The sequence below is a fragment of the Acanthopagrus latus genome, chromosome 19 (genome assembly GCF_904848185.1).
Source record: "Acanthopagrus latus isolate v.2019 chromosome 19, fAcaLat1.1, whole genome shotgun sequence".
NCBI classification, from domain to species: Eukaryota; Metazoa; Chordata; class Actinopteri; order Spariformes; family Sparidae; genus Acanthopagrus; species Acanthopagrus latus.
Window position 1 is genome coordinate 18,749,709 of NC_051057.1, and position 26,653 is coordinate 18,776,361.

The 26,653-nt window shown below is 39.0% G+C and overlaps 2 long non-coding RNA genes across 10 annotated transcripts in view; both read right to left on the reverse strand.

Annotated features, from left to right (window-relative positions):
• LOC119008417 overlaps positions 1–26,331 on the reverse strand; it is a 102,157-nt gene extending 75,826 nt beyond the window's left edge. For 5 of the 9 annotated variants that reach the window (XR_005071412.1, XR_005071413.1, XR_005071411.1 and 2 more), the window contains exons 1-3: positions 26,093–26,331; positions 25,000–25,130; positions 23,969–24,076 (exon numbers count right to left, since the gene is read on the reverse strand). This is a non-coding gene — a long non-coding RNA (uncharacterized LOC119008417). Of the gene's footprint in view, positions 1–18,127; positions 19,107–20,355; positions 21,821–22,843; positions 22,985–23,968; positions 24,077–24,999; positions 25,131–26,092 lie in introns of those variants that run through there. The other 4 variants (XR_005071417.1, XR_005071415.1, XR_005071409.1 and 1 more) reach the window with 4 other exon arrangements.
• On the reverse strand, positions 3,170–3,916 carry LOC119008418. Its single transcript, XR_005071418.1, has 3 exons — positions 3,755–3,916; positions 3,558–3,601; positions 3,170–3,464 (listed from the first exon to the last, which is right to left on the reverse strand). It is a non-coding gene; the product is annotated as an uncharacterized LOC119008418 (long non-coding RNA).
• Positions 26,332–26,653: the final 322 nt, after the last annotated feature.

Below are 26,653 nucleotides of genomic sequence, written 5' to 3' on the forward strand. Positions count from 1 at the left end.
AGTGTTCATACTTGTGATTTATATGGTACTTTAAACACATGCATTAAGCCCTGGCAGAAACAACAGCAAACACCTTGCCAGATCTGTTTGAATTCCTCACAGGCTACTGTACCTAGTCATGTATTTGTCTTGGGACATGCACATAGTGAAGCTGCAGCCCTTTACAGATTTCAGAGATAAAAATATCTGCTTCTCTATGGAAAAAAAAAAGAAAAAGTGACACCTTTGTAGTGCTGCAACACAGATGGCCCTTTTAGGAACAGCTTGAGAGGACTCAATGATGGAGATTGTTTTTACTACATTAAGCCGGACTCCTCCTTTTTCCCACCTAAACACAATCAAAGGCTCTAAGTTATCAATAGGTTCTCCCACTGGAAATACAATTTCAAGGTCTATTTGATAAATGAAAAAGCAATGGTGCATTCTCATTTATAAAATGTCGCCATGGTATATTTTATAGCTTTTTGAGGAGAAATCGTTGGTAATCCGGGTCCAGTGGCAAACCAAAATGTATTGTGCTGCACACAGTTTCATCTTCATTTCGAGGTAATTCTCACTGCACCTTCGTGGCTTATTCACATAAAATATAATGTCATTTTCCATTCAAATCACTAAATTCAATTGAGATTACATAAATAAGACTCTTTACTTAAAATAGTCTCTTCGTGTAATACAAACAGATGTACAGAGGAAACAAGAAGATTGTCCTCAACAGAAAAACTACAGAATTTTCATTTATATTTTTAGAACTGGAACCAACAAAATATTCACTCTCAACTCTAAACTAAGCTAACCGGTAGGCTGTAGCTTCACTGGTGTTCTTCTCATCAAACTACCAGCAAGAAAGTCAATAAAAGTATATTTTCATATATTATATTTTGCTATACTGCCTCTGAAATATACCATAAACCCATGGGCCTACCATAAACCTAGGCCTCCCATGAATATGATCTTTTGTATGATCTGATATTGCTGATGTTATTCCTGGAACATTATAATTAATTGTGGGTCCAGTTTGTAAGTTATTTGATTTATGTTGTTTTCTGGGTTGGTGGTCAACCAAACCTGCCAACCCAAAGTGTCAGTATTTAACAAGCTGGGAATGAGACTCAAAAGTATACTCTCTTACAAAAAGGACCTTTAACAAAAACAAGAAAGACAAGTATGCAAAGGGTAGAAATTGTTCTTTCAAACATGCAGAAACAGGTTGATAGTTGTCAGAGGGAGTTTGAGCGAAATAGTCAAGAGTCAGCAGTTATTAACATACTGAACATTTTAAGATTCTCCATAAAATAGCATCACTGTAAGGGAAAATACCAGTGTAGGCAGTGAAATATTTCTATAAACCTATGAACCTCTGACTGAATGTGTTTCTATATGTAGACTTGAGTTTTCGGTATTCATTTTAAGGTTGCATGTTTGGGGAAAAAAAAAGGTAAAATAAAAACACCCAAACCGACAAAGTAAAGCAAAAACTTGTAAAATGCTTTAACATTCCTATTTATACCATTTTGTCCTGATGCTGCCTCTCGCACTCAAACACTTACGAGTCGACGTGATGTAAGTCAGTGAGGGTTCAGGGCTTAAGGCTTTGGGGAGGACATCGGGATTTGCCCTACATGTTCACTTCTATGAAGTGACTACATCTTTTTGAAGGGTTGAGCAGGTGTCTTTTGTCTGCGTTATACTAGGGAGATAAAACAGCAAAGATGACAGATTTGAGGAAGTCAGGGGGAACAATGCTTGTTGGTGTAGTTATCTGAAACAAGTGCAGTGCCATGCAGGGTATGTATAGATAGGAGCGGGTTATTTGTAGTGCTGTGAGCAGAGAGTAGGCAACTGATGTATCAATCTGTCTTCCTGAAAAATACCTATCGCCAGAGGTGTGAGATATACAGTAGAGCTCTGAAGTGACAAACAGTGAGGTGTTTTTGCCTGGTTCAGCAGAAAAACTGGTCCGGCCCGGTGGTAGGAAACACATTCATTTGTTTAAGCAGAGCTTGGCAGAAACACATCTATTTGTCGCAGAGGACGCGGCGAGTGAAGGGGTGATTGAGTGGCCTGCAGCGAGTGACCCAGTGAAAGGATTACACACAATTGAAATGCTGGCGACAAAGCTGGGGCTGAAATAGAAGGTGAGGGAGCAGAAACCTATGTTACTGCTGTCCAACTTGGAATGCATGGACAGAAGGGGATAAGAGATGAGCTGCACAGGTGTTGTCCTGCACTGAATTCCAGGGCTGTGATTTGTAATTCATGTTGTTGAAGGTGCAAATTATAAGATTTTAATCGAAAACGTTCAAAACTTAAATTTAAATATCAACAGAATGTAAATCAATAGCAGTTTTGACATTATGATGGCTCTGTATTGTGCAGCAGGGATACCTACTAAAATTAGCACGCTAAAACGCTAACAGTCCCCTGGTCCCCAAGCTCCCAGTCCAATCTATTAGCTGCATGGCTAACTGAGCTAACAGGCTAAGGGCAGCTACAGTACACAGCAGTTAGTATGTTTAGAGAGTAAATGGATATGCAGACCCTAAGACAATTTCAAACCATGTCTGTGGCAACAAAAACTTTTGTCTGGACATCTCAAGCAATGTTTGTGGCAACAACACTTGAAGACACGACAAAGGTTTTAAGCCAAAATATGAGCTTTTCCAAATACTTACAAAATGTGCTTTTGTGCCTAAACCTAATTAGGTCATAAGCTCAGCATTGTCACAACATTTCATTTCACTGAAAACTGAACCCTCAGGAAATGACAAGTTAAGTTTATATTTCAACAAAATGTTGGTCTGCAGTAGACAAGATATAATACAAAAGACCAAAAAGGTCAACCTCATGGAAGGGCTAGAAAAAGTGTCATTGCATACTGAGGGAAGCAAAACCATCTGTACAAATGTTTCAAACACAATTGATTAAATAGTTGCAGAGATTTTTCTGTCTAGAAATAAAAAGCAGTTTTGAAGTTTGCTCTGTGTGACAAAATGATATGACTCTTTATTGTGTTGCAGACTTACCATGCTCATCAGTTAGCCCTGGACCAAAAAAGACTCAACACAGGTGGCCAATGCTTTAATTTTGCACCTTTAAGTGCAATATGTATTTTAAAAAAACATCCTTTGAATCCGTTGATGGCATCTTGTTTCGCTTTCGCATCTGTGATCAGCATGAGGCAAACATTTGCTCAGAGTCATCAAACATTGGTCATTTCTCCTGGTTCTGTAGGTAGTATTTTAAGAGCAGTTCTTTACCTCTTATTTTTTCCTCTAACTGTCTCCTGCTCTGACTTTTATTTATCCTGAGAGCGTGTCTCAAACATCTCTGGAGGGACCGAGGGCTCTATTTTTATGACACTGCGTGGAGAATGTTGGGGCTTTTGTGCTGCTAAAGTGGCATTTTCATCCACTGCATGCAGGTTATTTTCCTCCCAGTTCCTGTTGGGTGTTTGTGCAGTCGCCCTGTGAAGGAGGTGCATGGAAGTGGGTGCGTTTGTAACATTCAAACGGCGCAGTGCAATTTTGGTGAAAACAATCTCCCTGATTGTTACTTACACCGGAGACTCTGTGGCACTGCCTGCTGGCTTGGACCACCAAATCTGAATGAAGCAAAGAAGTGGTGATATTTAGGCATCTTAACACACCCTGCTCAAAAATTTCAATGATATTTTTTTTTTGCCCAATTTGAATTAAAAAAAGCCGCCAGTGAGCAGAGAGAAATAAGATAGAATTCTCTTTTAAAGAATACATACCTGAGTGTCTGCTTTTAGTCATTTCTGTCCTTAATAGATGTGTCAGAATGATGGGGTTATCCTGTGGTAGAATCTGGCTGGAGGATGCATGCATTTGCGAGGGGAAAATTGTTGGTTACAGTGTGTGCACCTAGCCATAAAATGATGAAACTTCTGTCACAGTGTGGGTCTGATTCACATTTTCACCATGGTCCACTACAAAAGAATAACAAAGGCTCCATGGGGGAGTTTGTGTTGCTTGCTTCGTGCTCATGCAGTTAAATACAAGAGAAGCCTTGGGCATCCATTCTCAACTGGCAACCTTGTGGTCACTACTGTTTTCCCTGTTATACCATTACATTATGTCCTACTGCAATATTTATAGAGCCCAGGAAAGTAACACTTTCTTTAATTTTGTGCAGTTATTTGTCTTGTAGTAAGTCATTATCTGTATAGTAAAGGCATAACAGGTCCATGCTTTAAAGACCATAGGGATCAGCCGTGTTTAAAGCCTTTAAGAATTTGTTGTAGTTTCTCAAGTATGTTTGAAAGACAGCAACGTTATTACTAAGGTACCCCTGAAGTGTTCTGTAAGATCATATTCTTTATATCTGGTGTGCACCAACAGTCATAAAAAAACTGTCTGAGTAATTGTGCAATGCATTCAAAACAAACTGTCACATAAAGCTGATATTAACTCTGTTGTACTTATATCCTTTAGTTTACGTAATATTATCACAGTTCAGTACCAATTCTCTTGTCAAGTCGACACAATCCTTTAACTGGAATTCCACAATCTGACGATACTTCCATCGACAGTTCAGTCTACTGAAAATATCTTGTTTACCAAGCCTTGAAATGCCACCTTTATAACTATTAAGTAACATCCATTGCTAATCCTAATGAACTTATATTGTTCCAGCATTGGTTGAAACCACAGCCAGTTAAGTTTTTCAAAGTATTGCCATGTGAGGGGGTAAAGACAGCGGGGAAAAAAACTGTATGCTTGGGGTGGTAGGATGGGTCATACACTGATCTTACCCTCCAAGTCAAGTGTGTCCAAGGGTCAAGAGAGATTTGTTACAGTAGGTAAATATGGCAGATCGATTATGACAAAGTTCCCTCTAGGGTGCCCTTTCCTACAGCTGGTGCCCTTTTTATTTTTCCACCGCCTGCCCCTCAAATATTCAGAATCTGCCACTGGTAAGCAGTAATTTGAAAGTCTGACTGGAGTTTGCATCTAACTTATGACTGCTGACTGGACCTTCACTTGCAGAACTGACGCCAGAGGCTAGGTAGAACCTCATAGTTGGAAGCTTAAGGCCACTGACCAAGTTTCTGTAGTTAACGAATTGGGAGTGAGAACATTTTGGTTGATCATGTTCCTTTAGGAGCTTATTATGATTGAACTCTGCATTGAACTATTCATACAACCTATCAAGTAAGAAGAACTTTGTGACTTTAAGTTCTTAAGTGGTGAAAAAAAATACTAGAAAGTTTAAGTTTAATCAACTTGAAATAAATAAAACGTGTATAACATTGTGTTATGAGAAAAGATAAGTTGATTCCATATGACTTTTTTACAGCAAAGTTATTATCCTGTGCACACAAGAGATAAGTATTAACCTGATAGGCCTTTAGGGGTTCTGTAGAAAATAGCTGATATTAGCAGAAAGAACAGAAACCAACTCATACATTTCTCATTAATGTAGCACACATAAAACCAGGTTCAAATATTATTTTGGGCCTGATAGCAAATACTTGCCTAATGCAGGTGCGTGCTAAAACTGTAGATGAGTTACCTGCAGGTGCTGAATCACCCACATTGCAGCAATTAATCCCAACATTTTGGAGTCCTGCCAAGCTTGGGCTTGCTGATTCATTCACCCCCTTTCACCCAAAAAAAGCACAGCTGCATTAATATTGCAGGATGCCCTTATATCAGCTTGCATGTTTTTTTCACATGCAGATACAGCATTTTGCATTAAAGAGGATTTCTGGTTGACACAAATTGGATTTTTCATTTAACTTTACATTAAATAAAAAAAGGTTGCATTGAAGACATGCAGGCTAAAGTAAATACTCAAAGCGCAAGATGACCGGATAGTGTTTGATGAACCAACAAGATACAATTATTGTTGTGGTTAACAAAATTGCCATTAATATGAGAATACTACTCCTGCACTGAAATATGTCATCATATGAAAGATCAACTGACAGACTGTTACCTCGGAAGCAAGACACTCACAGCTTCTGCTTGAGGATTTTTAAGATTCAGATTTTGTTTTTTGGGTTACTACTAGAATTGGTTTACAAGCTTTCATTCTTAAATAATCAGTTTTCTCATATCGAAGCATTCCCTCCCGCATACCCAGTCTGCTCTGATTAGTCAGCTCAAACACACCTGGGCCAGCACCACTCACAGTGTATCTGGTTGGCTCTGTTATATTTTCTGCTTCAAGATAGCTTCGCTTCAATAGGCATACATTATGCAAATAAGTGACATGGTCATCCCGTGTGATGCCAGGAAGTCACGGATTTAAAGGTAGAACTACTGACGAGGCATTTGAGGAACAGTGTTTTCTGTGGGAGAGAGGAACTTCTGTTGGCGTTGAATTGAGGCTTTTAAACTTTATATCATATTATTACACTGAGGGTAAGGAAAAAACAAGAACGCGCAATAGGTCTCTTTTAACAGTAGTTTGTGCAGGTAGCTAAAACTCACAGCTGCATTCACAGAAAGGAGATTCTTATGTGAATTTCATTTAGATGTACAGAGAAACTTTGTGGTTTAAAATTGGAAGTGATGTGATGCTCTCATCACAGCTGAACTGTTTGATTTACACATAGATACATGGGCGAGGATGCTATTTTTTTAAAATGCCGCCTGGAGCATCTTCACAATGTGAATTTAATAAAAAACAAAACAAAGTGATTCATTTTGCCGAAAGTTCCTTTGACGTTTTCAGTTTTACAGTAATATTTCCCCAGGCTAAAATGTGAAAAAAAAACTAAAAAAACTGTATCTTCGCCCAAAAAATAACTTCAGAGAGCAGAGGAGGCAGCTGCGAGGCAACAAAGACAAACTCATCTGTGCTGCTACCGCATTTGCATGACTCTCCGAGCTGTACGAGCAATCAGGAAGTTCTGGAGAGGAGCGCACAGGAAGTCGCTTTGATATGATCAATCAGCTACTATACACCGCGTGATGAATATGCAGCTAAACATGGTGCTCCTCTCACAAGAGGGAAGACTGAGGAAGGTTTAATTATGATTCAGAGAGTCTGAATGTAACCATAGAGGCACAGCAACGAGCATAACAGGAGGCAGGAAGACTCAAAAATTATCAAGATAGACGAGGTGTCACTTAAGACTGTGCATATGAACGAAAAGGGAAGTAAAAACACTCCCGGTAATGGAAAAATCTATCCTTAAAGATGTTAAAATATTAACTGAATTCCTATTACAGACACATCCAATGTTTAAATGGGGAATTCACACAATTATATCACTTCCTGACAGCTAGGTTTGAAGTGAAACTTCCATGATGGCTGTTAATTGGAAGGAAAAAGAGATGTTTCAAAAGTTCTCGAAACTATGGTGAAATGCTACATATTCCCCAAACATCTATTCTCTTCACTTCGGCTTATTGTAGCTAAGAAATATTTTACATACTGAGGGAGAAGAGATGATGTTTTCCAACCTCGAGGTGGAAAACAGTTTACACAACACCATCTCTTTGAATTCAAAGGTGCTGCAGCTCTTCACAGAATCCGAGCTCTGTGCACTGAAAGCTTAAAGGACAACAGAGTGATTTTTGTGGTCCTTTGATGAAAAAGGCCATTTGAAATCACTTTTCTTTCCTTGAAAAGATGCGGCATCATACCAATCTGTTTTCCTACTTCTTTTTTGGGCGGCACTATACAAAAATGAGAATATGATTTGAATAAGATGGGATGATTTTTCACACACTAACAAGCCCTGTGAAAGCACTCAATTATAAAATCAGTGGCAAGTAAATACTATAAATTAAGATTATTTAAAAGCATGCAGAAAAGATCATATGAATTAGGCACAGCAAGAATGACAAATGAGCCAGGGAGGTAAAAAAAAATAAGGGCATTGTCTTTAAGTAGGTCTGATGCTGTGAAAAATGCATGCTATATGAAGTGCACTAGGGAGCAAATTTTGCTCTAACGCAGCAGGACTTACTGGGTATCCAAGGAGCAGTATTTTATGATTAAGTGCTCTAATGACTGCCTTTAAGGGGCAAAGGCATCATTCATAATACACTTTGCATGAGGTTGCTCGTTCCAAACTAGTCCTAACTCCCATCGAGCCCCCATTAATTCACTGTTCGCCCAATCAAATTAGAACTGACAGTCGGCGTCTGGGTTTGCTCATTTATGAGGTGGATCTGATTGCGCTGCAGGCCCTGTCAGTGCATGCAGCCTGATAAGAGGCTTGTACTGCAATTGGACTGATTGCAGAGTGATGTTTTGGCTGCCATTGATGCAGAGCCTATTGTGTGCTCGGCGCTGATCAGGCTGAATAACGAGGTTGTTATGGCGACGAGACCAACTCCAAACTCTGGTGTGTGAGAAAGAAGACATAACAATTTGGAGATAGTGTTTTCGAGTGAGAGTGAGGGTTTTCTTTTTACTTTTACAACACTTAAAAGTCCTCATGATTTTCATCTTTCAAGAGCATTTTTATACATAACGTGACTCACATCATGCTCAGGGTGGGAAGCTCAAATGTTGTTAATCTTATATAAACATAGGGAATCCATAAAATTGCTGTCATCTTACCACCTCCTGAATGATCAGCATCTAAAATGCAATGGAAAGTGAAAATCTGGAGGCAAAGGCCGTGTTTCAAGGTAAAACAACTTATTTAATCACACTTTAACTTCAGAAATATGGCTTGACGTCCCTCCACATTGTCAAATCCATTGTATTTTCTGTCATTGATTGATTGATTGGTGAGCTGTAAAATGATCATTTGTCAGATTCTCTGCATTTATACAACTTGTCACCTGGTACAACATGTGATGTGGAAATATCATTATAGTACACAGCTTATGACGTGCACAAATCTAATCAGTGGTTTGCAGAAATGTTAATTGCCAACATTTTAACCTGGCAACGGGCTGATTTTCACTGATCACATGCTAGCCTTTTAAGGTAATCGATCAACATGACCATTCATGATAAACTCGTAAAACCCAACATTGAGACTTTTGATTCAAAAGCATTCAGAAGAATGTTAGGGTAAAGTCATATAGCTCAAAGTGTGCACACTGACAGTTTCTAACTTAGCAGCAGCCCTTTAATACTGGAAACCCAAAGGGAAATATATCATCAGTGGCTGCTCTAGGGGACACGGGAAAGGTTATGAATGTCATTACAGTCCTCGATGGACTTTGTGGTGAACTCATTCTCGTAGTTCATAGTCATGGTTCTGAAACGCTCCGATCTGGCCAAAACATATTATACTCCTAACAATGAGGTGATGTGGTTCTGGCCACTTGTAATGCTGGAGATAATCAGATAGGCAAGGAACACAATGAGAGGCATTGGACCTGACAGCATGGAGAGCCTGGATTAGACCACTCTATGAAAACAGAATCACTCGTGACAGACACTCATGGCCTTTCATACAGACAGCTCACAATGAGGGATAGGAAAAAGAAAAAAATCATTCCCAGTCATTTCTCTTATCAAACCGCTCTTTTCATTTCCTAAGCTCACTATTGAATTTTCTCACTCAAGCTCAACATGGATGATGGGGTTTCTTTTCTTTGTTATGTGCCATCCACACACTGGTCTTGCCCAGAGGTTAATAATGAAAGTTAAAAGAGTGTTGCATATTAATGCAGAAATCTATTGAGCCACGCGACAAGAGGAATGACTGTCTGTCAACGGCGGACTGCTGTCTTAAAATAATTACTACGCGAGACGTGTTGGCGCCTTCCATGGTTGGCTGAAATCACAATTCAGGAGAGTTCTCATTTGGATTTAAAGGAAACAGTGATAAAATATTGAAAAAGACATTGCCAAAATGACTGCTCTAAGCTCCAAATGTTCAAAACAAAACTTTCAACTGAACTCAAATTTCAACTTTCTCCATTTAGGTTTCTCCAGTTGATCCTCATTTACCCAAGATGACTTGCTGTAAGTCAAACAGCATTTATGCTAATGTACTGTATGATATGTACAGATGTTCAATGACACATTTGCTTTTTCCATTTATAGTACATTAAATTTAGTATGATTTAAGCGTATGGTAGAATATCTAGCTTATAGAAAATGAGAGTCTCTATAAGGGTTCATTTTGTCAACTAAAACCGGGACACTTTCATTCAAAGATGAAAACTAGAAAACATATCCTCATACCAAATGACTGAATAGGTTGATTTCCAGTGATTAGCAAAGCGTGAAGTATCACCATAATCAAAAAACGTGACCATTGCAGGGACTATTTAACAAAGTTAGTTAAAAGAACTCACCGTTGACTTTGGTTTTCACATTGGACAGAAATAGTGGTTGGCTCAGGAAAATTCCTATGCTCTGTTTGACCCAATAATCTGTCCCCACCCTATGTGGACCTTTTTAATACTTTTTATACTACTGACTTCCCCCTTTGTTTATGTAATCATTAGTACAGCCACTAGAGGTCATCAACAAGCAAGAAACATAAATTTGGATCATTATAAGCTGCTTTCAAAGTCAACTAAATGCTTGTTTTTCTGATGCGTGACAGAAATACAAAATATTGAATAAACATTGAACAACATGAATGAACATTTCTGTAAAAGGCAGAACCATTTAGATATTCTTATCCAACATTTAGAGGATTAATTAATTTCATCCTTCCAACATTTATTTTATTGATTTAACTGCATAACCTGTTGTGCTCATAAACAACATCAATTTCAATTTCAGTTCATTCCTTCATTCAAACATATATTTAAACAGTGAAAGGCCATTCTCTTGTTCAAGGTCACCCTGAATAAAATACATAAACAAACTATACAATACATGTATGTATAATGCAGACATAACCATACATGCAACCATATAACAAACAGTGTAACTGGCTCAGTGCAATTTAAATTTTGCATTTATCTGCAAATTGTGTCTATTTTGTGGAGAGTATTATTTCAATATCAGTTTCTTTATCTTAGGGGTAATAGTTTGATTTCCAAGGATCAGATAGTATTGAAGCCTTATGCAGGGATCACTTCAACTGATGTTCGTATTTTTGTGTTACAATACCCTTTTCTTCAATCAGTTGTTAATACTGAAGAACTCAATAATGCCAACAGATTCCAAATAAGAACTATGCCAAACCAATATTTTAACTACAAAAGAGATGATAACCTTCAGAGCTACGTCTGTCCTAAAGATTGGGTTCTCCGGTGCTTACTGCACACTGTCTTGTCTGTCTTAGTGGTTTAAATAATGCACATTTAAAGAGCACTCTCAGATAAGAGGTCACTGAAGGTTGTGCCACTCAAGATAAGACAAAGTGATTCAGCATCTCTTATCCCGATTTTCTAAATTTGATTACAGCTTTGCATATCAGGCGGCACATCGCATCTCTTTGTGTCTGATGATGCTGTGATATGCCGCTGATGTTGCGCTACTGATGTTCCTCTAAAGAAGGCCATAGATCTCTTATAGGATAAATCCAACGCTTGATCAAATGTTTCCCTCATGTGTCAGCCGATTTAGATAACCCTCCACAATGTCACTGATGTGACACGCATGACAGATGTTAATGTGCTGTGAAATATCTCAACGCTTTCAAAGCTAATTGAACTAGGGGTGTGAATCTCTATTAAAATCAATAGCCATCTATTTTTCATTTGTCGTGTTTCAACTGACAAAGATAAGTCGACTAGACTGATATGCAGCGGCAGCAGAGACATGCTGATCCTGCTTCTTATTTTGTCAAAACCTTTGAGACTTAAAGGCGGGAGGAAGTAATGCTGTATGGAGCTGTGTGTCACATGGAAGAAAAAAAAAGACGTACGAAAGAAAGAAAGACAGTGAGGGAGAGAAAGAGATGACAGGTATTGAGCAGAATTGAAAGCAAGGCAGCATATAGAAAATCCAACACCAATTCCCCACAAAGGGGAACTGAACTCTTCTCGAGGTCACTTGCAACTCGCTCGCAATTCATGCAGAACTGCTGAGTGGACTCTTCAAGCAGGGTCAGCTGTCCCTTTGGTAGCACTGATGAGATCAACAGTGAGTTTATAAAGTATTAGGGAAGTTAGAAATGTCTGGCTATGATTCTCAGTTACCAATAAATATATAAAAGAGGAATTGATATGGTCTAATCACATTATGAAAGCTTTTACATTATATGTCATGAAACCTACATTTGCTTAAATTAGAAGACGATTGTGTTGTTGTGATTTATGCTGTTTAATTAGTCCGTCAGCCAGACTGAAATATCTCAACAACTATTGGTTGAAATGCTGTGAAATTTTCGCCTGAAACGTTGATATTCATGGTCCCCAGAGGATGAATACTAATGATTTGTGTGACCCCCTGATTCTCGCTCAAGCGCTACAAAAAGCTTAAGTTTAATGGTTTCAGTGAAATGTCAGGACAGGGAGGCTATTGAAAGGATTTTGTTTGACATTTGGTCCTGACATTTATGTTTTCCAATGGACGAATTGTAATAGTTTGGTGAACTTTTCATCTGTCATTAGGTGAAATGAAACCATTAAACTAATGACATTGTCATTCACCTCAGCTGTGCTTTGTGTTAAATGCTAATTAGCAAATATTAGCATGCTGACAACTAAGATGGTTAACATCTCAAAGTCTTAAATATATGCTTGTTAGCATGCAGCTATTAGCATTTAACTTGAAAGCAGAGCTGTACCTTGAGCCAAAATAGCTGCTAGCATGGCTGTCTTGCTGAAATTACCCTCAGTTAAGTGATTTAAGAGACAGAGGCAGATTCATTTTTGGGAACTAATGTTACATAATTTATAAAGAAATAATAGCAAATAGCGGAGGACAGACAGACAACGCCCTGGGGATATGGTATGAAGCCCTACTTCTGATTTAGAATATGAAAAAGTATTGCTCCCAAAAGCAACACTGTTTAGGCGAATTTTGATCATGATGCTTCACAACCACCATCATGACACAGAAAACTCAACATACTTTGCTAACTTTAGTAGTACAGACCTCCGCTGAACAAACAGGGAAATACCAACAGTACATTTTGAAGTCCGCCGTGGAAACCCAAATCCGTGTGAATGCAGCATAATGCATAGGTATCAGATTCATACTTCTTGTACACCTAATCACAGCTACACACCAGCTGATGACTTGTCAAGGGAAAATAAACAGGAGAGAAAAGGGCTAAACTAAGAGTCTTAACCCCTCCCAGCAGTGACACATGTGGCCATGACCATCTGCTTGAGTTTTAATGGACAAATCTGCAGGATAAAAAAAGGCTCCCTGGCAGGGCATCATTTAAAATTAACAAGAGAGATGATATCTCGTCACCGTTACAAGGTCAAGACCGTAACATCATTTGTTTTGCTGCGCTTTCCTTCAGCATGAATCACTTCATCCTCCTAGTCCATGCTCCCCCTGCTCTGTCCTTCAAACACATCCCGTCCGACTGGTGTAATTGCACCATGACAGGAGCAATTCCTCATCCCCATCAATCATTCCTATGGAGATACGGGCTTCATCCTAACATGACTACTCCCATCCTCCTTCATCCCTTCCCCTCAGTCTGCCTCCATGTTTTACAGTTAGAGTGATAAACAAACACATCCAGTGTTCAGCCCCCTTTGTCCAACCCAGATTTCCTGGACAGCATCCTATCAGGGCTGGACCAGAACCACAGTGCAATGAGTGAAATATTGACCATGTTGGGTAAGTGACAGGTTTCTCTGATGCTGGTGCAGCTGGGTTGTCTTTAAGCACTCACACAATGTGGTATGTTGTGTTTACTTTGTGCTTTGTTGACCCAGCCCATTCGCCCAAATATAATACCAGCCGTTAACGTCTCTGCAAACCACAGATATGTCCAAGGTTGACATTTGTACCAAACATGGCATATCACGTTCACATTATGTGCTTTCAGCCATCTTTCACATCAGGAGGGGGAGGGGACACCATTGGATATTTTTGAGGAAACCTGGGGATATTTCCAGTCATTTTTGCTGCAACCAAAACCAGCTTAGTTTTACTGGAATTTGGACCATCTCCATCTGTGATTGCGGTATCCAAAACAGGTATTCTAAGCCAAACCATCATGTTATCCTAACCTTAACCAAGTGTTTTTTGTGCGTAAACCTAACCAGGAAATTGAAAATTCAAACTTAAAAAACATAAAGTTACAACACACAGAAATGTTTAGTTTGGGTTCTTCACATTGGATTAAAGTATTCTGCACAGCCTCAAAAGAGGTCGGTGTTTGGAGAGAAGGAGGAACATGAATCTGGGACTCCTCAGATCTGTAGTGGAAAGATAAGAAACTGTTTAATAGAGCCTAGGTATTTCTAAACAGCTTGTTCTACTGGACTAAGTGATTCGTCCACACAGTAATATTGACCTCTTAAAGATTGTTTGTGCCCTTTAATTAATATACTTTCTGGACTGTGAGGCTTTTGTTAAGATTCAGAAACAGATCAGTTCTGCTGTAGGTTCACGTGCAGGGTAGTCTATTCATAGTAGTGTGTGCAAATGAGTCACTGGAAAGCCTCTCTTCATCTGCACCAATATAAAGACTGTTTGTGTTCTGAGATGTTTTGTTTCTTATCAAAAGAACCAAAGACGAGAGTCTGCTTACAGAGCCTTGTGATAGAATCTCACTTGCACAGCTATGGGAGAACTCTGAATTTACAAAACCAAAGCACATTCAACACAGACACCAGCCAAAGAATACTCAAATCTGGGTATTCATGAAATTAGGTTCAGCTGTACTGGAGTGAACTGAAAAAATCTCAGTGTAATTCTAAATCTAAAGGCCATGCTTTCAAGCCTGAGCCCTGTGCTTTCTGAGTTGAGTTTGAATGCTCTCTCTTCTGCTTCCTTTGAAATCAAAACACATGCATGCTGTTGTAGGTATTATAAATACTATTAAAGTTGCCCTTGACCAAAGCACTTACTTCAGAAGCAGAGTTGGTCCCCCGGTGCTGCACCGCGACTGCACATGGCTCTTAAATAGTTTGGATGGGTTAAATGCAAGAGGACAAATTTCCCCACAGGGATGAATAAATAATAACTTGGCCATTAACCCCAATTTTAGCTGCAACCCCACACAATATTGTTTCCGTAAAATTATGACAAAAGTTATTGGGGTGATCATCTAAATGAGTCCACTGCTTCTATTGGAACTACTACCACGTGTCTGGTAAAGCAAACCATCTGGATCAGAACATTTTAGCCTATAAGACTGAACATAAAGAAGTGAGAGTACCTTAACATCAAGGAAGAGTAGAAAGATAGAGGAGAAAATTCCTCACCGGTTCACTTTCATGATTGAATTAACTGAATAAACAAACTGAAAGCAAACAAAAAAAACAATTTGTTACTGTTATACTGAATTTTCAGGACACTACTCAGTAGCCACCACTCTAGCTTCAAAGAGTGTTCTCCGGACCTTATAACCCCATGACGAAGGCTTGTTTATACAGAAATATATTAACCACTAATCCTTTGGTTTGGGCAGAAGAAAGTGGCCCAATTTGCACTCTAATTCAGACTGAAATGAAGACTAACTGGTTAATTTGACAAGTGGGAGCTACGTCTGGTTAACTGACCTCCGTTGCCAATGTCATGATCTCCATTCCTGAAGATTCACATATCATTCAATATGGACAGAACTGTAAAGACATATCAAAGCTTTTTTTACCTGAGGCTAAAACACCAATTCTTTCAGTCACTTTCCTCCCGACACCTCTCCTTTTTCCCTTTGTTACTAATGAATAATGCTTATCCCTCTGTGCTACAGCTCTGGGATAAGCACAGATTTATCCTGTAGTCGAAATATTTGTTCACCTAAACTCGTGTCATTTCTTCTTTGATTTTCTTTGTATGCTATCACACCTGCGCTTTAATTCAGTTAGTACCTTTAGTCTGTAAACACAGTTAAAATGTCCATCACAGCTAATGGCAAGTAAACCACGAAAAAGGCTAAATGAATAAAGTATTATGATCGTCTTAAAATGTCCATATGTTTAAGTGTCTGTAATGTAGTTCAACACATATAAAATACATCCAGCCAGCTGAATAATGGCCAGTTCATACAGTATGTATATTTGAGAGCTAGATGAATGCAAAGTAGGCTACTGGAACTACAGTTGACAAGACAGCAGTGGCCGTTTCACGCTCGGTAAGCGGCCATACTGAGCTTCAATGGTGTATTTCAAAACTGCTCATCCTTCCTGAAAGATCTATCATCTGTGGAGTCTGTTTCCTGACTATGCATGTTGCCCCACCTACACACAGACTGTAGCAAAGTAAAAAGACAGAGGGGGGGAGACTGGCTTGAATATTAGAATTTGTGTCACCGCAGACTGTGGGTTAGACTGGTGCATTTACTGTATTTTCCTCTCTTAAGTTTGGATCTGGGAACACAAACAAATCAATTCTCCCAAAGGTGGACACGACAGAGCCAAGGGCAGAGTCTCTTGATGATCTGATACCAACTACAAAAACTTGTTGTCACTGATAAAAGTTTTTTTATCTGTGACAACTGAAGGGGGAGATGATTGTTCACAAATACTGAACTCTCTCATATTTTAAGAACACCACTCACGTTGTGTTTGAAGGCAGATTTTAGTTTTAAGAGATATTTTTATTGGTTAAATCCACATTTAGCAACTCAAGAGATATCTGATTTAGAGTTGGATTAGCAACCTTCTGCCAGTCCTCTTTAACATTCCCAAGGTTTGTTTTTTTTTCCTACACACAATGACTCAGTCACATATCACCATGAAAGGCATCCATGGCTGTCTGAAGTCAGACTCTCTCACTGTACACTCCTCAGTGCCGGTTTTGTGTTGTGGAAATAAAGAACGAGGCTTACACGTTCTTTTCAGGCTGTGGACTTGGTGGTTACAAAAGCAGCTGGGCTCAACCGTTCACCTTGAGAATCAAACAAATTTATCGGTGACATTTACCTCACACAGAGATTTTACGACAGTGAATCTGACAATCTGACACATTTATCAGCTTTCTGACACATTTATTCTCATTAAACTTGAATGAGAACATCTTAACAAATGCCCTCTCTGTTCAATTTCCCTTGACCTTAACTGCATCCTCGGGGTAACGATAGAACAAAGAAACATCGTCAGCACATCCATCATTGGCAAAAGACTGATACATTTCCGTCAGGTTTCATAGTGGGTCATAGCACTGACACATCAGGCTACAAGTTCTTAATTTAATTCTTTTTAGCAGATGACAGTAGTCTAACATCTGTTTTATTGCTTTTAGATCTTAGTGCAGCTTTTGATTCAGCTGACAGATGTTAATGTCTTTAGCACCCGTTCACCTCCAGTTTCTCAGATGGAGTGCCTCAAGGCTCCATCCTCGGTCCTTTGTTGTTCTTAGTTACCTCAAGGTCAAATCAATACTACAGCATCCATATTTACAGTCAATGAACATCCTAAGAGTTAAAAAGAAAAGTATCACGGAATGTATTATGTGTATTTTGGCCATTTCCAGCGATCATAATTCAACAACAGAATAAGGAAACTGTCACCGTAGCTTTTTAATGCATCCCTCACTGAATTATTGTCTAGCTTAGTATAACTTCTCCAAACTTGAAATCGTTCAAATGCAAATCCAACAGAAGTTCATTTTCGATGAATTAGAATGAATGTCTGTTCTTTGAAATAAAACATATATATCATCTACAGGGCTTGTTGGGTTATTGTACATGAACTTCGTGATTGGTTCTATTCTAGCATTTTCCACTGGTTATCTGGGTTGTTTGTTAGTGCTGGTCCCAGATTACATAACTGCTAGAAGACCTCAGGCTGCATTGAGGCTTATAAGGGTTAGTAAGTCAAAGGTCTCTTAGTATTTCTTATATTCCAAGGCTAAAACCACAGTGTTTGGAGTCAGGGCCATATGACTCTGGAACGACCTGCTGGAGGAGATCAGGCTAGCTTTGCTTCCTATTGTGTTGTAATTTATACCACACCTGTCATTACTACTGTATCAGTGTGACTTCTATTTATTATTTCTTTGGTATTTTCTCTTGTTTTTAATATCTTTCTAAAAAAAATACTTTGTAGCTCGTGTTGAAAAGGTGCCATATGGACATAAATTAATATTTTTTTCATTTTCAGAGATGTACTGGAAGTCATTATGCCTGAATGATAGAAATATTGGTTTATTTAGCTTGATGCCCTTTGACTACAGCAAAGAAATCAATGCCTCTTACAAGAGTAAAACAAGAAACCATTATCCAGCTCAGAATAAAAATAAAAGCTGAAACTTTCTGCGACTTCTGCATGTCCAAATTTGTACAGTGCCACACATCACGTCAACATCTGGACAATACATGTCATTTCACATTCACATTACATATAGATTAACTGTAACTGAGTGGGAACATTCTCCAGCAATGTTTGTGGCAACCAGGTAAGCAAAAACACAATCTTTTCCTAATCCTCACCAAGTCGTACCTACACCAGAAGCTCTGTCACATATACAACATATACAAACTGAACCCGAAGAAAAATAAATACAAATTTCAATACAAAGAAATGTTAACGGTTTTGAAATATCCATGGTTTGCAGTAATGTAAACTGCCAACATTTATTCTGGTGACTGGGTTGTAGTATTATAATGTGCTGCCTCTGTAATCCCCCAGCTCATTATGATTTAAATAGAAACACCGACCACCTCAGCTGCTATTTTGGGGCTGTTGGCCTACATGTTTGTCATGCATGGAACTGTCCTTGTTTCCCTGTATTGTAGACACAGCTGACCCCTTTGAGGCAATTTCAGTCCAACAGTCTTGGGACGGCTGAAAGTGTGTTTGTGTGCAGGGGAGAATAGATGAGCCCATATTTTGTCAACTCTCCTCATCTCATCATCAGCACAGGTGTATCGCTCCAGAGTTTGCCCCTGTGTGGCTCCAGTTTTTTAACTCCCCCCTCATCATCTGCAGCTGGTGCTCCGCTGGGCCCCTGCCCTCATAAGTTTGGCAAGTCAGTAGCATTTCCGAACAGGTTAATGGACCTCTAACCCCTCATCACTCATTAGCATGATTAATCAGACAGTGGAGTATTCCATGATTCCCCTCCCCTCCTCTTCACCCAGGCTCTCTAGCTCTCGATTTCTGCCAGATGGTATCAGTGCTGAGCTGAGAGCAGAGGAAAATCAAAAGGTAGGCTTCAGAGACTTGAAAACCAAGAAAGCACAGCAGTTATCTCCTGCTGTTCAGATGACACATTTACAGGCTTCATGCTCTCTATGTAGAATAACCCCAGGAGAGAGTGCAAATGAGAAAACACTCACCACTCTCCACAACACTCAATGCTACTGTGCTTTACCATACAAGTGTATCAAGGTTAAGCTAGCCTTGCTGCCAAGATTAAAAAGTTGGCAGTTAAAGTATCTGCAAAACACAGACAAACTTGTGCGTGCCAAAGGATTTACACTGTATTAAAAATCCCGTAAAATGTGTCACATCACGTTCACAATGCATGTTTATTACTTGACTGTCATGTTAGGAAGTGGAGTTGAAAATGGTGGAGTTTGGGGCGACAAGTCTGCCAAGCCAGTGACCACAGTTTGAGCCTGCGTTTCAACATTCCTAAATGTGAAACCACTGGATGTTTTCAAGGAGACCTCGGAACAATTTCCAACTGTGTTTGTGGTGAGGGAAAAAAACGATATTTTTTAAAGTAAACTAGGGCCATCTGCAGTTTAGCTGGTAATGACAAACTGCGTGTTTTTAACCAGACCTCGGGACATCGCCAGTCATGTTTGTGGCAACTGAAACAGGCATTTCAGGCCAAGACATATTTTTGTGTTGAAGCCCAACCAAAGCCTGAGCAAAGCATCGTTACAAGAGAGTTATTTAACCCAAAGATACATCTTTCTTCAATTTGGGTGAGGAACAGCCGTGATTTAAATTTTTTATTTACTGCTAAACTGATTGCTCCACTGCTAACCTTTCCCTCTGCTCCACTTGCATCCACCATCACTCTGTACTGCTCTTGTTCGCTTGCTCTCACTCACCAGCACACTCGCCACGCACACACATTTGTTTCTGCCGATTCATCACTACCAGAAACGCAACTGCAGCACATAACTCACTATTACTATGCTCATTCATATTTTAAGACCCTACAAATTATATCCAGCTGAAAAATAAAACCTAGAATGGAAGTACAGATCGTTGTTGCTATGGAGAAGTTACAGTTACACCATCTTATTTAGGTTTTCAGAAGCGTCATCACCTTTCAATTTCAGTTGTACTATCTACTACTACTATTACTACTACTTATGATAATGATGATGGTGATGGTGATGATGATGATAACAATAATAATAATAATAACAATAATAATAATCATCATCATAATCATGATAACATACTTTATTTCGACAGTACTTTTCAAATCATTATAAAAGGTTATACAGGTGAAAAATAACAATAGCACGCACAGCATCAACAATGCAAAATGGTATCAGCAAGATACAAAACAACAACACAACACCATACATAAAAGCAATAAATCTGACTGTATAATAAAACCAGGTAAAATAACTACGACAAGATTGATAGAAGCCAGACCACAACACACCTCAATTTACAGGTTATGGTCATTAACAATATTCTGCCATTTTCTAAACAGGCACTTGATAAATTGCTGGTAATTTCTTTAACACATTTCCAGGAACCTACCAACTACTTTTTGTTTAACTTCACCTCAGCAGGCTACCAAACTGAAGTGAGTTGTTGCAGCTTGATTTCCAACTTTCGGCCCAACATCAACTCACAAGCCCATTTTGTTAGCCGTTCTATTCTCACCAATTTATCAACTGTCTCTCACTTACTCTGTCACACACATATATAGTTGGTTAAAAAATGTGCCTGAATTCACTGATCTAGTTAGAAGTTTCCCTGCTTAAGGGTAGTTGGACAGAAATGAAAGTGGCATGATCAAGAGAAGTTAAGGGGTAAATAAATTGCCTGTTGTCTATCAACCACTAAATGGAAAATAGCAGAATAGTATTATTTAATCACGTTGAGGTCAGTAAACCTTAAGGTAGTTATTGTGGTAAGTGGAAAGACATATTTCAAATATATTACCTGGTAATTACCACCTACTTACAATGAATTTTGTGTGAGTGTTACCCAAGCAGTTGCAAGTTTCAACTCGTCCTGCTGCGGTCTGAACAGGGCTCAAGATTGCATCCACACTACAGCATGGCATTGGAAAGGAGCTAAGTACCTCCATGGTGTTTTAAACTGCAAACAAATGTCATCTGTTGTTCTTCATCTGACATTTCATTGTGACTCCTCCCTTTCAAAAAATTCAATCTGCTGACCGAAAGTGCAGGAAATGAGAAAATGAAAACTATCTTGTTTTGCTGATGATGTTTAGTGACTAATAGCAGGAAGTGCAACACTGTGCTTCTTGTGGTTTCTACTCACAAACAGCTGCTAGTTAAAAAACAAGGATGTCGAGCACGCATGCATCATTTTGTGTGAATTCCTGGTAACTACTAAATATAATATAGAGACATGTTGACTGAGGGAGAAATATTTAGCTAAATATTTCACACTCATCAAGAGATAGAAATAAAGGAAGATTAAAAGGTATTTTCATGGCACTTGAAGTTGTGGAAACATAAAGTCACACTGCACCGTGAGTTCTTGGACAGCAATCCTTAGCCGACTGGCACAATAACATCCAAGAATTCTTTATTAGTTCAATCACAGAAATGGCACGCACTCGCACAAAGCCCTGAAAAATCTGAAGCCCTCGGTCAGTGTCATTAGCAGGAAATGTCAAGGTGAGCCATGAATCTGTGGGGTCAGAATCACAGGACTGGACTCAGCCTCTGGAGAGAAAGAGGGCAAGATATTTCTGTCTGCTGTCCTCATCGTGCACTTCCACTCTGGTTATGGCAATGAATATAATGATTCAGCAGAGAGGATGGCAGACTGCCATGGTGTTTTCTCTCACAGGGAAGTGTTGATGAGAAACTGTGCCAGGTCTTCTTTTTTTTTTTTTTTTTTACTTTCATTTACACAGTGAAGGAAGCAGATTAGACTTTCCAATAGGTGGGGGCCACTTTGAACAAAAGCAGATAAACTCTTAGGAGGGATGGAATAACACATTGACTCAAGGCCTTCCTGTGTTCCCAAGCCTTAAATGCATGATTTAATCTAGCAACCAATTCTCTTGATTCTCGTTGCTGCCGTTTGTGGAGGGCGAGCTTACGGAGCACAGGGAAATGAGAAAATGGGTTTCAGACCTCCACCAGAGTCTCGTGGGCATTCTCATTTCAGATTCAAAGACAAAATAATTAGAGGCCGTTTTGTTGAGGGTAGCCTTCGTTTAAGTTAGATCAAAGCAGTCCCACAGTTGATATCCGAGACGTTAAGTTAATGTATTTTCTCCAGAGTTTTGTTCAGTTTATTTAAATTTTCCACATTTCTATTCCACAGGGAAGTCAACATACAAGTTTTATGAACCTGAACTACAGTAATTTTCTTATGCTGTCTTTACAGTTTGGTGCAAAATGTAAGAACTTATTTTTGCCAAATTTTTTATCAACAGAAAATGAAGAAACAACGCCTTTGTTATGACGTCTATGTATCATACTGCAGAGACCTTCTCAGGTTAGCATGCTAACCAGCGAGCTGTGGCCCATCCCACTGCAAAGCTCCTGTACTAGTGATGCAAAAACTGACACGCCCCCTGTTCCCCGAGCTCCCAGTCTGAGCCACTAGCTGCTAGCTCTTACATGTTGCTCCTCGAAGTCCACTTTCAGGAAAGGAAAATGTGTGCGTCAAATACATTTCCTTTAACTAATCACTGTGCTTGCAAGATGATGATCTTAGTAACTAGGACACATACATTTTCTCAGTATCTGGCAGGTTTATGAAAATAACAGCAGATTAAGGCTGGAATTAACATCTCTCGATCTGTATCCAGGCGAATTTCAAGGGTGTATTCATGATGTTCACATCTGCCACTGGGAGATTATTATCTCTCATCCCTTGAACAATGTCACAGATCATAGAAAAAAAACAATTTGTGTTTCAGATTAATATCACACATGGTAAAACTGATTTAATCTCATTGACTGCAGTATCATTAGGATTACGGTGAGACTGTATGAATTTGCTAGGTGGTTAAATCCTTCAAAACGGTGTTATTTTTAATCTGTTGTATACTCCAAACACTCCATTGCCCTGCCAAATGAGCTAAAAAAAACAGATCATTTCTACTTCATAGTTGAGTTAACAAGCTTGTTGAGCTATCCATATTTGCCTACCCTAGAATTAGATGTATCTCCTGTGGTACAAGAGTATCACTTCTCTTAAAAATTAAACTTGTCGACATAAACTAATGATCTTAAGTTCTAATGTGCAGGACCTGCAATATCCTGAAATAACTGTTTTTTTTATACTGTAGCTCTGTTATGTCTCCTCTGACTGCTGATTGCGCCACTGTATTCACCAGCTAGCCACTGAAAGTGTCCCTGTGCCATTTAGGTACTAAGCAAGAAGTGTAAAGAAGGTTTTAACAGTTTGTGCCCTGTAAATATGATAGTGAGAACTGTAATCAGTCATACATTGAAATGAAACTCACGACAAAGTCAAGGGAGGGCGATTCAGGTGGTTTTCTTTCATCCCTTCAAATGACCCCTTTTCACATTACGCGTTGTTGATAGCCTACGCTGCAATCATTCAAGTCAAGTACAATGAACACTTCTGTGGTTTTTAGCCTTCATGTCTTGAGGCCTACACCTATACATCAGCGGCATACATCTCAGCAACTTCTATAAACTCACATATAACTTCAACATCCATAATTGATGATTCACTTTCACAGCAAACAAACACAGCATCCGACTTCCTTGCGGTCCATTAAGCACATGGTTATCCAAGAAACACGGTCTGCTCTGGAGTGTGTGCGCATATATGTTTAAACACTGTAATTGCCTGTCAATGGATTCTAAAGCTGAAGAGATAATTACCTTTTGAGTGTGTGCGTGCGCCAGCGTGTGTGAGGTGAGTGTTGACACAGCTGACAGGTGAGTGACAGGTTGCAGGCGACGGCTGCAGATGGTGAGGGGCGTTACACACTGTGAGTGGGAACATTTAATGAAAATGAGAGTGATTTGTGGTAAGTATACAGAAGTAGCATGTTCTCAGAATGTCAAATTAGCGTCCTGACATCTGTGTAACAACCGTTAAGTGAATATTGTCAAAACTCAACCCCTTAAAACTCAAGATGCTATCAATAGTTTAGCGATAATTACTGTTACTATATATACATGACAACAATTAAAATGATGGCCTAAATATATGAAATGCTCTGTAACTAAATGGGGTATGACAGCATGTATCTCTACTCCGTCTGCCTTTGAAGTATCTTTGAAACACACTTCAAAGCTCAGGGACCAGAGCCGGTTCGCACTGATGTCTTACAGAGGGCACGGAGGGTGTTCTGGTGCGGCACAAGATATAAGGCCTTTCACTGTGGGGCTGAAGAAGCGACTACAGGGCAGCCTCGGTCAAAAGTTAAAAGGAGGGTATATTTTCAACAAATGACTCATGGACTATAGTAAGTGAAAAAATAACTCAGGCAGAATTGGGCTTTGTACGTGTTCAAGGTCAAAGGAGGTGTATCCCAGTAAAAAAACAGACAGAGTCATGCAGTGGTAATACACACACTAATCAGGGCAACTTTGTCCCTGCCCTAAAAGCATGACTGTTTCCAACAATGAGTCATGCAAGTATTACTTTGGTCTACCACCATCTATTTTTCCATATATGGCAACTTGAGTTTTTAAAAGCTGATAAAAAAGGTTGCATGAAAGCAGTTATTAGTGATCACGTAACATCAGTTTTTGTAGTGTAGTTCAAGCAAGTCAGCGTTTGATGAGAGGAAAAAATTGGTCAAAGTGAACTTCTTTGTGAGTTTGGTCTATCTGAGTCTGGGTCAGATTACACTCTTTATGTATATTCGAGTTGGTGCCACGTCAGATGCTTGGCACGATCTTACCACAAAGACGATGGTTCATCCTGCTCGTTCAGTGGAAATGTAGACCCTGGCTCCTAGAGATCAAGCTGGGAGGCTCGCCATCTACCAGTATCGTAGGATCTTCTCCATTGGAACTTCTCGCTCAATAAAACCTGTACCACATCATAACAACATTTTAGGACCCATGTCCAAACGGCACTGTTTTCAGGCAGAAAATCGTTGAGATGAAGCATTCTGCAAGTGTGTCTTGTCACTATGACTGCAATATCTTAACAACTGCCTCTGTATAATCATCACTGCCCCTTTACAGTTTACCATCAGCTTCCTTATAATTTGACATTGGGAAATCACAGTAATGACATGGACTGTTAAGAGACAAGAATATGAAGAATATTATTGCCTAAAGATTAGAGATTTTCAACTTGAAGTGCCCAGGGCCACCTCACTGGATGTCAATACGGGCCAAAAACGTGTCTGTATAATCATATTCTTACAAAATATATGCTTAGCATGTTCAGTATTGACACAAAGCACATATTTAGCAAATTGGGATTTAAGTCAAGTCAAACTTTATTGTTAATGAAATGAAACATGAAAACAATGAAATCCCCTGATGCAAACAGCAATAAACATGAAATATAAAATACAAAAATAAAAAAAATAGTTTCATATTTAAATAATATGTGAGGAAACAGTGAAACACTTTTATCACAATTAACATTACCATTACAACTGTACTTCCTCAGTGACAATATAATTATAATGTCATGTACAAACACAGAAACTTTTGGGTAACATAACTTTTTCAAACGCTGTTAGCCATAACAGTAAACTAAACTAAACTAATTAAACTAAACTAATGGCAAAATACTGTTTGACAAATCATATAATTACCTCTGGCTGTATAAGGAGTACATGTGAAGAAATTCCAGTTTGTTTGTTTTTTCTAACATGGTGAACGTCACTGATAAATGTACACTCCAAGCATTAAATATATTTCCACCAAACAGCTTCCAAAAACACAGTAAAAGTATTACAAAGTGGCTAAAGTGGAGCTAACTCAGCTGCTAACACACAACAACACGAGCAGAGTCAAAACATGAAGCTAGCTTACCGCGACATTTAGCGCGTCTTTAGCAAACTGGGCACTTCCGGTGGTCTCGTGGCTCCGGCAGTTAAACGGTTGAACTATTAACTGACTACTTGTTTAACTCCAGCTCACGTTGACTTAGTTGGTGAAGCTCACCTGTCATAAGAGGTAACCACTAGGCTCACCTGCTCACCTGCCTCACTGACTTCCCGTCAGGCTCGTGAGCTACACTGTAAAACTCCTGGTCACCGCTAGTACTGACGGTAAGAGGCACTACGGAAGCCCTGAGGGTCATTAAAGTTTTTGTTTGTTTGTTTTCTATGGAAGTCTGAAGTTGATTTCTTTTTTTTCCCCTGTCTATCAAAAAGTGCAATATAAGATTTTCATCCATGAAGTTAGGTTTTTTTTTAATATATATATATATATATATAATTTAATCCATGAAAAAACTTGAAATCCCTGTCATATAAAGAAAAAAATCATGAGTTAAACTAAGTGAAAAAAAAAATCTGTATAAACTAGGTAAAAGAAAATTTTGATTATTGTTTTTCATCCATAAAAGAAGGTTTAGCATAAAACAATGGT